Genomic DNA, 11,006 nt, shown 5'->3' with positions numbered 1-11,006 from the left:
TTATTATAGTTTTATTTTTTGTTTATTTTTTTTAATTATTTTATTGAGGTCATATTGGTTTATAGCATTGTGTAATTTCAGGTGTACATTATTATATGTCAGTTTCTGTGTAGACTGCATCGTGCTCACCACCAATAATCCAGTTTTTATCTCATGCACTGCGGTAGAGACAGGGCAGCTTGTGGCTGACGGCGGGGGGGGGGCCGGGGGGGCGGGTACTCCAGCTGCTCCAGCCCAGCCGGGCCACCCGAAGGCAAGGCTGAGAGCATCAACACCTTGTCTCACCTGAAGCACTCACGGCACACCTGTCGGGACCGCTCTAGTCCAGCCCTCACCTGCAGCCAAACCCCCCGACAAGCCTGACACGCAGCTGTTCTTCCTTGCTTTGCTGCCACGGCTCCCATGGTGGAGCCGTGCACCCCGTACACCCACAGCAGCCTTTTCATTCTGGGCGGGCAGGTTGTTCCCAGTTTGAGGGCATGACAGTGTTGCAATCCCCATCATTGCTGTACACACACCGGCATGCCCCAAGCACCCATGCATGCACGCATGCACAAGAAGTGGAACTGTTGGGCCACGGCTGTCTCATTTCAAATGTAATAGAAACTGCCAAATTACTCTCCAAGAGACCGCACCAACCTAAACCCCATCGGCGTGTAAAGGTGTGCTTTTCCCCAAAGCTTGGCCAATACTGGGTATTACAAAACCTTTTCATCTTCGCGATTCTAATGGTTGCCCTATAGATTTTTTTGTAACAACTCCAATCAGCATAAATTTAAAAATTGCTCTTTTTAATATTTTTTTTCTGTGTCCTGCGGGCATGCAAGCTACACAAAGACAGGGATTTCTTTCTTTCCTGTTTATTTATTTACTGATGGATGCTCAGCACCCAGAACAGTGCTTCATATTTATTGACTGATTGAATGAATAGATTAGACATTGATATGGTCCAAAATACAAAAAGAGTAGCTCATGTTTAAAAGTCTCCTTCCCTGCCTGTCCCCCAGCCACCTAGTTCTCCTTCTTGAAGGCAATGGCTATGCACACACAGTAAATGTCTCAATACTACTTCTGTTTCCTTTTTTTTTTTTTTCCACACAAATGCATGCAGGCTTTATGTACTGTTCTGCTCTGTCTTTTCTCTCACTTAACAATGTACCTTGGCAACATTCTCCACCTCTGATCAGCTCAGATAAGACCATTGTGTCACCCCTCCTGGAGGACTGTGGAGGGAGCCACTTTTCTTATGACCTCCATTAGTCACGCTGAGTTTCGCTTTATGGGAGGACCCTTGGATGTGGGAGAATGGCAGCCTTGGGTGAAGGAGGTACATATGCCTTCGTGGAGGAGGAGGGCCAGCCCCATTGCTACACTGTGGACTTCGCGCATGCCCACCAGAGCAAGTGCAAGAGGTCAGGTGAGGGGTGGCTGAAAGCCAGGTGACCTGGTTTTTATTTCCAGATCTGCCTCTGACTCACTGTGACCATGAGTAAGTCCCTCTGTGCTCTAGTTATGTTCTCTGTGAAATGGGCATAATTATGCCTACCCCAACATACTTAAAAGGACGGTGTGCAGATGCATGAGGAAATACTTAGAAGAGATTGTATGTTTTAGCTGGGTAGAAAACAATTAACAGAGAATTTCCTAAAGGGTAGTAAGCAAGATGATTTTAAGTGGTACACAGAGAAAACGTTTTTTTTTTTGTAAGGAAGATCAGCCCTGAGCTAACATCCATGCCAATCCTCCTCTTTTTTGCTGAGGAGGACTGGCCCTGAGCTAACACCTATTGCCAATCCTCCTTCTTTTTCTCCCCAAAGCCCCAGTGGATAGTTGTATGTCATAGTTGCACGTCCTTCTAGTTGCTGTATGTGGGACGCCGCCTCAGCATGGCCAGACAAGCGGTGCGTCGGTGCGCGCCTGGGATCCGAACCTGGGCTGCCAGTAGCAGAGTGCGTGCACTCAACAGCTAAGCCACAGGGCCGGCCCCCTATTTTTTTATTTTATTTTTGTAATGTTCATGAGTTTATGTATACAACCCTCTACAGTAATTTTTTGTGTGTGTGTGTGGGGAAAGATTTGCCCTGAGCTAACATCTGTTGCCAATCTTCCTCTTTTTTTTTCCTGCCCAAAGTCCCAGTGCATGGTTGTGTATCCTAGTTGTAAGTCCTTCTAGATCTTCTATGTGAGCCGACGCCACAGCATGGCAACTGACAGACCAGTGGTGTGGTTCCATGACCAGGAAATGAACTCAGGCCCCTGAAGCAGTGAGAGCACTAAACTTTAACCACTAGGCCATCAGGGCTGGCTCGAGAAACCTTTCTTAAATAGTGAAATTATTTTAATGTGTATTAGGCAAAATGGCTTAGCATGTCAAAGTTATTTCACAGGCACAGTATTGCTTGATAGTCTCAGTATTGCTTAGGACAAGGCTGAATTTTTTTAAGCAGAGAAAGTGAGGTCGTGTTATATATTAAGTAAATAACGACACAAGTGCTACAGTGATTTAGCAAAAATTGTGAAGGTGGTATGCAAATGACTAATGTTTGGGAAACATTGAATTAGCAGACATTTTGGGGAAAAATAACAAAATCAAACTTACAGATACTTATATGAAAACCCATTTTAAAGATTTCTTTTTATTTAATGCAAACATGTAGGACACAGTAAATCAGGCATTGACAAGCTTTTTCTGTAAAGGACCACATACTTCTCTGCCATATAGCCTTTTTTTAACACCCGTCTAAAAATATAAAAACCATTCTTAGTTCCAATAGACACCAAAACAGGCTTTGGGCTGGATTTTGAGCTGAAATTTGCAGACCCCTGCAGTAAATTAAGGAGTTTATTGAACATAATAGCTGCTAGTGCCCCAAATACAGGTAAAACAACTGAATGAGACCCATTTATTAATGCCATTTATTAATAACATTAATGTTTTACTCACTCCCCTCTTTTTTGGTATCATTCTGAACTTGTGGATTTTTTTTTTATTGATGTTTTAATGGTTTCTAACATTGTGAAATTTTGGGTTGTACATTTTTGTTTGTCCATCACCCCATATATGACTTCCTTCACCCCTTGTGCCCACCCCCCACCCCCACTGCCCGGGTAACCACAGTCCAGTTTTCTCTGTCCATGTGTTGGTTTATATTCCACATATGAGTGAGATCATACAGTGTTTGTCTTTCTCTTTCTGGCTTATTTCACTTAACATAATACGCTCCAGGCCCATCCATGTTGTTGCAAATGGGACGATTTTGTCTTTTTTTATGGCTGAGTAGTATTCCATTGTATATATATACCACATTTTCTTAATCCAATCGTCAGTCGAGGGACACTTAGGTTGCTTCCACTTCTTGGCTATGGTGAATAATGCTGCAATGAACATAGGGGTGCATAAGCCTCTTTGGATTGTTGATTTCAGGTGCGTTGGATAGATTCCCAGTAGTGGGATGGCTGGATCATAGGGCATTTCTATTTTTAATTCTTTGAGGAATCTCCATACCGTTTTCCATAGAGGCTGCACCAATTTGCATTCCCACCAGCTGTGTATGAGGTGAACTTGTGGATTTTTTATGCCTTTAATATGTTTCAATCAATTGCATGTTGTTGTTGTTTTTAAAAGACGCTCCAATTGTCCCGTCTTTGCCAGTGAGAACCCCTTCAAGGAGTCCTTTTGATCTTTGATACCTGCCTTTGCTTTCTGGGGTGATCAAATATCCCAGGCTCATCTTGTACATTTCCTGCACCAAAACTGATATCAGCCATTTTTCTAAGAAGCCTTGGTTCCTTACAGTCAAGAATGGTATTTAGAGACCAAAATCTGGGTGCATGGAAAGCACATGATATTTGCATTTCCAAATAGAAATGATGTCCAGGGTATGTCCTGGCCCCTGGAGAGATTCTGACCGCTCCCCTAAAAAACTCTCCTTCACCATCTCTAGCCTGGTACGGTGAGCTGCGTCTGTGGCTCTGACCCTGGTGAGGTGCTTGAGGAGAAAGAGGCAGTCGTGTTCTGGGGCTGCCCTAGCAGAGACGGAAACATGAAAGCTTTTTCAATAACCAGAGTCAAATCCATTTTCAGGTTAACCTTCAATTAACTATAAAAATCCAGCTACCCAGAACCTTATTCCCTGGTAACCTTGGATAATTGAGGTTTTGCTGTAAACATAAGTACAGGGGGATTTTAATGAAAGCATCTGACCTATGATTTACAGGGGTCACAAAGTCAGATGTCCATGTGAGCCAAAGCAGGGAATAAAAAAGTGAGTAAAGTGGGCTGAGTATAGGAAAATAGAGAATGGGGTGAACTGGAGTGGAGTGGGAAGCAAGTGCTCCATCATAGGTGGGCAGAAAGTTCCATGTGGGGACAATTGTCAGATCTTTCTGATTTTTCAAAAGATGAAGAAAATTTACATTTTTAAAAATATGAAATAAATAATTATTAAATATTTAATATAATTTAATTTTCATAATTTTTAAAGAGCAATGGATTTACACATTATGTTAAAACTTTAGATAGAATTTATATACAATAAAATAACTCCATTTTTAAGTACAGTGTTTGATAAGTTTTTATGAATGTATATATCCAGTTAATCATCATCTCACTCAAGATATAGAAGATTTTCATCACCTCCAGAAAGTTCCCTTGTGTACCTTTCTAGTCAGTTCTCTATTTACCCCAGGCCTAGGGAATCTCTGATCTGCTTTCTGTCACTGTAGATTAGTCTGTCTTTTCTAGGGCTTCATTTAAATGGAATCATATAGTGCGTACTCTTTTCTCCCTAGCTTCTTTTACTCAGCATGATGTTTTTTTTATATCCACCCATGTTGTTGTATGTATCATTAGTTGGTTCCTTTTTTTGTTGCTGAATAGTATTCCATTGTATGCATATGCCACAATTTATTTATTTATCCACCTGTTGGTGGACATCTGGATTGTTTCCAGTTGGAGGTTGTTAATGAATAAGGCTGTTGTGAATATTTATGTACAAGTCTTTGTATGAACATATGTTTTCAGTTCTCATGGATAAAGAAAAGTGGAATCACTAGGTCATATGATAAATGTCCATTTAACTTCATGAGAAACTGCCAAACTGTCTTCCAAAGTGACTATACCATTTTGCATTCCAACCAGTCATGTAGGAGAGTTCTGATTGCCCCACAGCCTCACTAACACTAGGTACTGTCAGTCCTTCTGGTGGGTGGGAAATGGTATCTCATTGTGGTTTTGATTTGCATTTCCCAAGTGACTAATGGTGTTAAGCATCTTTTCACGTGCTTATGGGCCATTAACATCTTCTTTTATGAAGTGTCTTTTCAAATCTTTTGCCTACTTTTTGTTGGGTTGTTTGTCTTTCTCATTGAGTTGTAAGAACTCTTTATATATTCTACATACAAATTCTTTATCAGACATATTATTACAAGCATATTCTCCCAGTGGCTTGCTCTTTCATTTTCTTAACACTGTGTTTTAAAGAACACAAGATTTTAATTTTAATAAAGTACAATTTATAAGTTTTTTTTCTTTTGTGACTCATGATTATGGTGTCCTATCTAAAAGATCTTTGCCTAACTCAAGGTTGCATAGATTTTCTCCTGTACTTTCTTCTGGATGTTTTATAGCTTTAGCTCTTGTGTTCAGGTCTCTGATCCATTTCAAGCTAATTTTTGTATATCGTGTGGGGTAGGAGTTGAGATTCACTTTTTCTTACATGAACATCCATTTTCCAGCATCTTTGGTTGGAAAGACTATCCTTTCTGCCTTGAATTACCTTGGCTCCTTTGTAGGTGTATTTTTGGACTCTATTCCATTGATCAAGATGTCTATCATTACACAAGTATCACCCTGTTCTGATTATTGTACCTCATAGTAAGTTTTGATATCAGATAGTATATGTTCTTCAACTTTGTTCTTCTTTTTCAAGTGTTTTTTTTTCTATTTTGGTTCTCTTGCTTTTCCATATAAAGTTTAGAATCAGCATGTCAATTTCTGCCAAAAGTCTGCTGGGATTTTAATTGAGATTGAATTAACTCTAGAGATTAATTTAGAGTTAATTGACATCTTAATGATATCTGACCCATGAACATGGTACATCTCCCCATTTATTTAGGTTTTCTTTAATTTAAGTAATATTTTTCAAAAACCACTAAGGGTGCTAAGCAGTTAAATGGAGAAAGAATAGTCTTGGTCTTGGGATAAGTGGATGTCCACATGCGAAAGAATGAAGTTGAACCCCTACCTCACACCACATACAAAAATTAATTCAAACTGGATCAAAGACCTAAATATAAAAGCTAAAATTATAAAACTCTTAGAATAAATCACAGGAATAAATCTGTATGACCTTGGATTAGGCAATGGATTCTTAGATATGACACCAAAGTACGAGTAACAAAAAATATATAGACAAATTGGGCATCATCAAAATTAAAAACTTTTGTGCTTCACAGGACACCCTCAAGAAAGTGAAAAGATAACCCACAAAATAGGAGAACATTTTTACAAATCCTATATCTGATAAGGGACTTGTATACAGAATATATAAATAACCCTTACAACTTAATAATAAAAAGACAATCCAATTAAAGTATGAGCAAAGGATCTGAATGGATATTTCTCCAAAGAAGATATATTGGCCATATAATGGATATATTGGCCAGTAAGCACATGAAAAGATGGTCAACACCATTAGCTATCAGGAAAATGCAAATCAAAATTAGAATAAGATACCACTTCACACCCACTAGAATGGCTATGATAATTTTTTTTAATCCATAATAAGTGTTAGAAGAGGATGTGGAGAAATGAGAACCTTCAAACACTGTGGATGGAATTGTAAAATAGTGCAGCCACTTTGGAAAACAGTCTGGCAGTCCTTTAAAAGGTTAAACATAGAATTACCATATGATCCAGTGGGTATATCCTCTCCTAGGTGTATACCCAAGAGAAATGAAAACATATGTTCACACAAACACTTGTACAAGAATGTTCATAGCAGTATTACTCAAAATAGCCAAAAAGTAGAAACAATCCAAATGTCCATCAACTGATGAATGGATACATAAAATGAGATATATCCATAATATGGAATATTATTTGGCAATAGAAAGAGGTGAAGTTCTGATACATGCTACAACATGGAAGAACCTTGAAAACATTAAGCTAAGTGAAAGAAACTAGTCACAAAAGACCATACAATGTAAGTTCCATTTATATGAAATGTCCAAAATAGGCAAATCTAGAGACAGAAAATAGGTTAGTGGTTGCCGTGGGTTTGGGGAGGCTGGAGGGAGGAATGAGGGTGCACTGCTAATGGGTACAGAGCTTCTTTTGGGGGAGATGAAAATATTTTAAAATTTATTGTGGTGATGGTTGAAAAACTCTGTGTATACTAAAATCCACTGAATTCTACACTTCAAATGGATGAGTTATATGGTATGTGAATTATATCACAATCAAGCTGTTATTTTTTAAAGGGAACTAAAAACGATATTGTACTAACATGAAAAAAAATTCTACTAAAGCAGTACATCTCCTGGGTCATCCATTTGCAACCTCTCATTCAGAATGTTCAGAAGAATTGGTCAGATGAATAGCATTTGTGTGTCTTCTGTCAAAATATTAAGTAGAGACACACGCTGGGTTCCTAATTGTCCTTCTGCCAGGAGACTGAGTCAAATCTCAGGGAAAATTCATCTCCGAAAGTGAGTGGATGTTTTCTCCTGTAAGAAAACAGCAACGGTTGTACACAACACGTATTGTTTTTGCGTTTGCTGCCAGGAACGTTTGCCGTGAGTTGGAGGTCAAAGTGTAGATAGCGATCTGTGACTTCCTGAAGCGTGACGGTGTCCGTGTTTCCTGCGTCCATATGTGGACCCAGTCTCCACTTGGCTTGTTTGGGTTGGTTTGTTGGTTTAAGCTGTAAACCGACTTAGAACTTTCTACGCAAGCTGTGTATACATTCCAAACACAGACCATTTATCACCTTGGGGGTAAAATCTGACAGGAACAACATGAAGTTGTTTGGAGCATTTATTGATTTTTACTTGGCAAAAGGCCCAAGGGACCAAACTAGTTAGGAGATAAGCCAGGACTCAACAAGCTTTTGTTATTTGCCTACCATTGTCACAATTTTTGCTGCATGTAATAGTAATGTTTACTGAAGATTCTTCTTTAAATGCATCTTCTTTTTCTTTACTTAAGTGTATTTATGAATCCGAAGCAAAGGCAAGTATCTCTTGCCGTAAACAGAAGGTCTCTCTTAAAAATAAGCCCAGTGCAAACGGAATGGTGTTAATTCTAACTAGATCCTGTTGCCTGACAAGGCTCTGGACCTGAGGCCTCATTGTTCAACTGGGAGTTCAGCAGGGGTTAGGTAGACGTTAATGACCCATTGTACCAAACTGAGACTTTCTCCTTGACTGAATCAGAATGGCTGAATGAGAATGGGAAATGGTGGACATCGGAGAGGCCCTTTGTCTGTTTCTTTCACAACTATTTATTGGAGCCTCATGTGCTGTTCATCTATTAGGCCTTCGGGTGCTGGCCGATACAAGACAGAGGAAGCCCCAGTTATTTCCAAGTTTGTAGTTGTGGATAATAATGTATAAGAATGAAGTAACATATGAAGCACCTTGCAGGGCCTAGATCGTAGTACTTTGATGTAGCTCTTGTAGTTGTTATTATTATAATTATTGTTATTTTATTATCCCAGAGCAGGGAATGGGCCCTCTGGGGAACGGCGGTGGGTGGATGAGTCTGTGAATGTCCATCTTATAGCCATGATGGCCTGGGAAGGCACGTGGACCTTGATTTCCATCACAGAGCAGAGGCATTGGAGTTAGAGGAGAAAAGCTTTAATGCTTTGGCTGGAAAGGTGAGAGATGTTACTGTGTCAGAAAATTAGGTCAGGAGTGAACACGCTTGGACAAGTTGAAGATCTCTGCTTAGATATGAAGGTCTGTAATTATGCATTTGGCTATCCAGTGGAGCTCCAGGCACTGTGCTGGGCTTGTCGGGGATACAGAGCTGCTACCCTCCAAGGGCTTATGATCTCATCAGAGTGAGAAGCCGCAGGCAGAAGTAACTATGACACAGGGTAGAAGAGGTGAATTTCTTGTTCTGTTAGGATTCTAATGGTTGCAAATGACAGGCACCCAATTTGGATAAGCAGCAGTAAGAAAGAAAATTTATTGGTTCCCATATCTGATGAGTCCAAGAATAATAGCTTCAGGAATGGCTGGATCCAGGTGTTCAAATGATGTTGTCAGAAATCTCTCTCTCCATCTTGTGGCTCTGCTTTCCTCTGTGTTGGCTTTGTTCTCAAGCCGTCTCCCCATTTGTGGTACCAAATACCACCAGCTTAGTAGCCTTAGCTAAAAGGGAGTCTCTTCCTCAGTTATTCCAGCATAAAGTAATGGAATTGAGTCCCAGTGCTCAATTCAAATGGGGCTCATCTGAGCACCCCCCTAGACTAGGGGTGGAGGTCAACCTGGCAACTCACACCAACTGAGGCTGGGGGAGGGGCAGTTCACCTGAGGAGACATCAGAGCCGAGGGGAGAGGATGCTGGACGAGCAGGCACCGCACTGCTCACCACAGTGCCCCCAGGAAGACAGAGGCTCCGAGAGGAAGGCGAGGGTCATTCTGGCCATGAAGTCAGGACAGCTTCATGAAGGAGGCAGCCTTTGGATAGGGCTGGGGTGCTACTGCAGCAGGTTCCTGCTCTGTATTTGGGGAGAAGCAAAGAGGAAACAGGTCTTTCCTGAGAAGCCATCCTGTGCAGGCTCTGCGGCAAGTATCTTGGTTATCTTCACGAGAACCCTGTCTGCTCGTGCAGAGGGGAAACAGGCTCAGAAAGGCTGGCCCTTCCACAACGACCCACAGCTGGCACCGGGGACTCCCGGCCCAGCCTCCTGTGTTCCAGGCCGTGTCCACAGAGCAACTGGAGTGTTCTTTTCAGATCACAGATTTGACGGCATCACACCTCCACGCCTCCAAAGGTTCCAATTCTCTCGGGATTGAAACCCAAATCCTCATCATGGCCACGAGGCCCTGCTCACCTCTACAGGCTCCCTCCCTGCTCACAGCCTTTGCCCCTGCTGTGCCCTCCACCTGAGTGCCCCCAACTCCTTGTCACCTAATTAACGCTGCTGTCCTTTAAGTCTCTGCTTCTCCCAGGACTCTCAGACTTGTGGGTCCCCCCCTTTGTCATAGCCATGGCTGACACTGAGGTGCCAGGCACTAATCCACACACTGCACCCGTTCCTTCAGTCTTCCTGGCAACCCTGTGAGATGGAGGCCACTATTATCTTCATTTTACAGGTGAGGAAACTGAGGCACAGAGAAAGTGATGGGCTCAAAGTCACACAGTTAGAAAGAGGCAGAGCGAGATTCAAAGCTAGACGTTTCAGATGCAGCACCCCCATTCTTCACCACCGCTCTTTACTGCCTCTGGGACCTCAGAACACAGGCTCCAATCCTTCCTCCCATGTTTGGGAACCATGCATCTTTGATGGGTTATTTGATCAACATCTGTCTCACCCACTAACAGCTTGTCATGACGGCAGCTAACAGATTGAGCTCGTCATCTGTGCTGGGCACTGCACTTAGCACTTTTTATACATCACCTAATTTCACCCTCTCAGCAATCCGATAAATTAGGTATAATTATCCCCGCTTTACAGGTGGAGCACCTAAGGAATTGAGAGCTTAAGTAACTCTTCCGCTAGGCTGGAAATTCCTAGAGGGCAGAAACCGTGTCCGTTTTGCTCATCATTGAGTCCAGAGGGACTCATTCAGGGCGTGGTGTACAGTAGGCACTCGATAAATGCTTTTTGTCTGTGTGGATGGATGCGTGATAGGTGGCAGGAAGGGAGGGGCGGGGGGCTGGGATGTGCAGCCCGGTCTGCCGTCTCCAGTGCCCCCGCTCTGGCCACGACTGAGACACCCTCGGACGCGAGGCTGATGTCGCGGCTGTCCCGTGTGTTTCCGTGTGGCAG

Source organism: Diceros bicornis, chromosome 26 (assembly GCF_020826845.1).
Source record: "Diceros bicornis minor isolate mBicDic1 chromosome 26, mDicBic1.mat.cur, whole genome shotgun sequence".
NCBI lineage: Eukaryota > Metazoa > Chordata > Mammalia > Perissodactyla > Rhinocerotidae > Diceros > Diceros bicornis.
Note: the sequence above shows the minus strand (reverse complement) of the source record.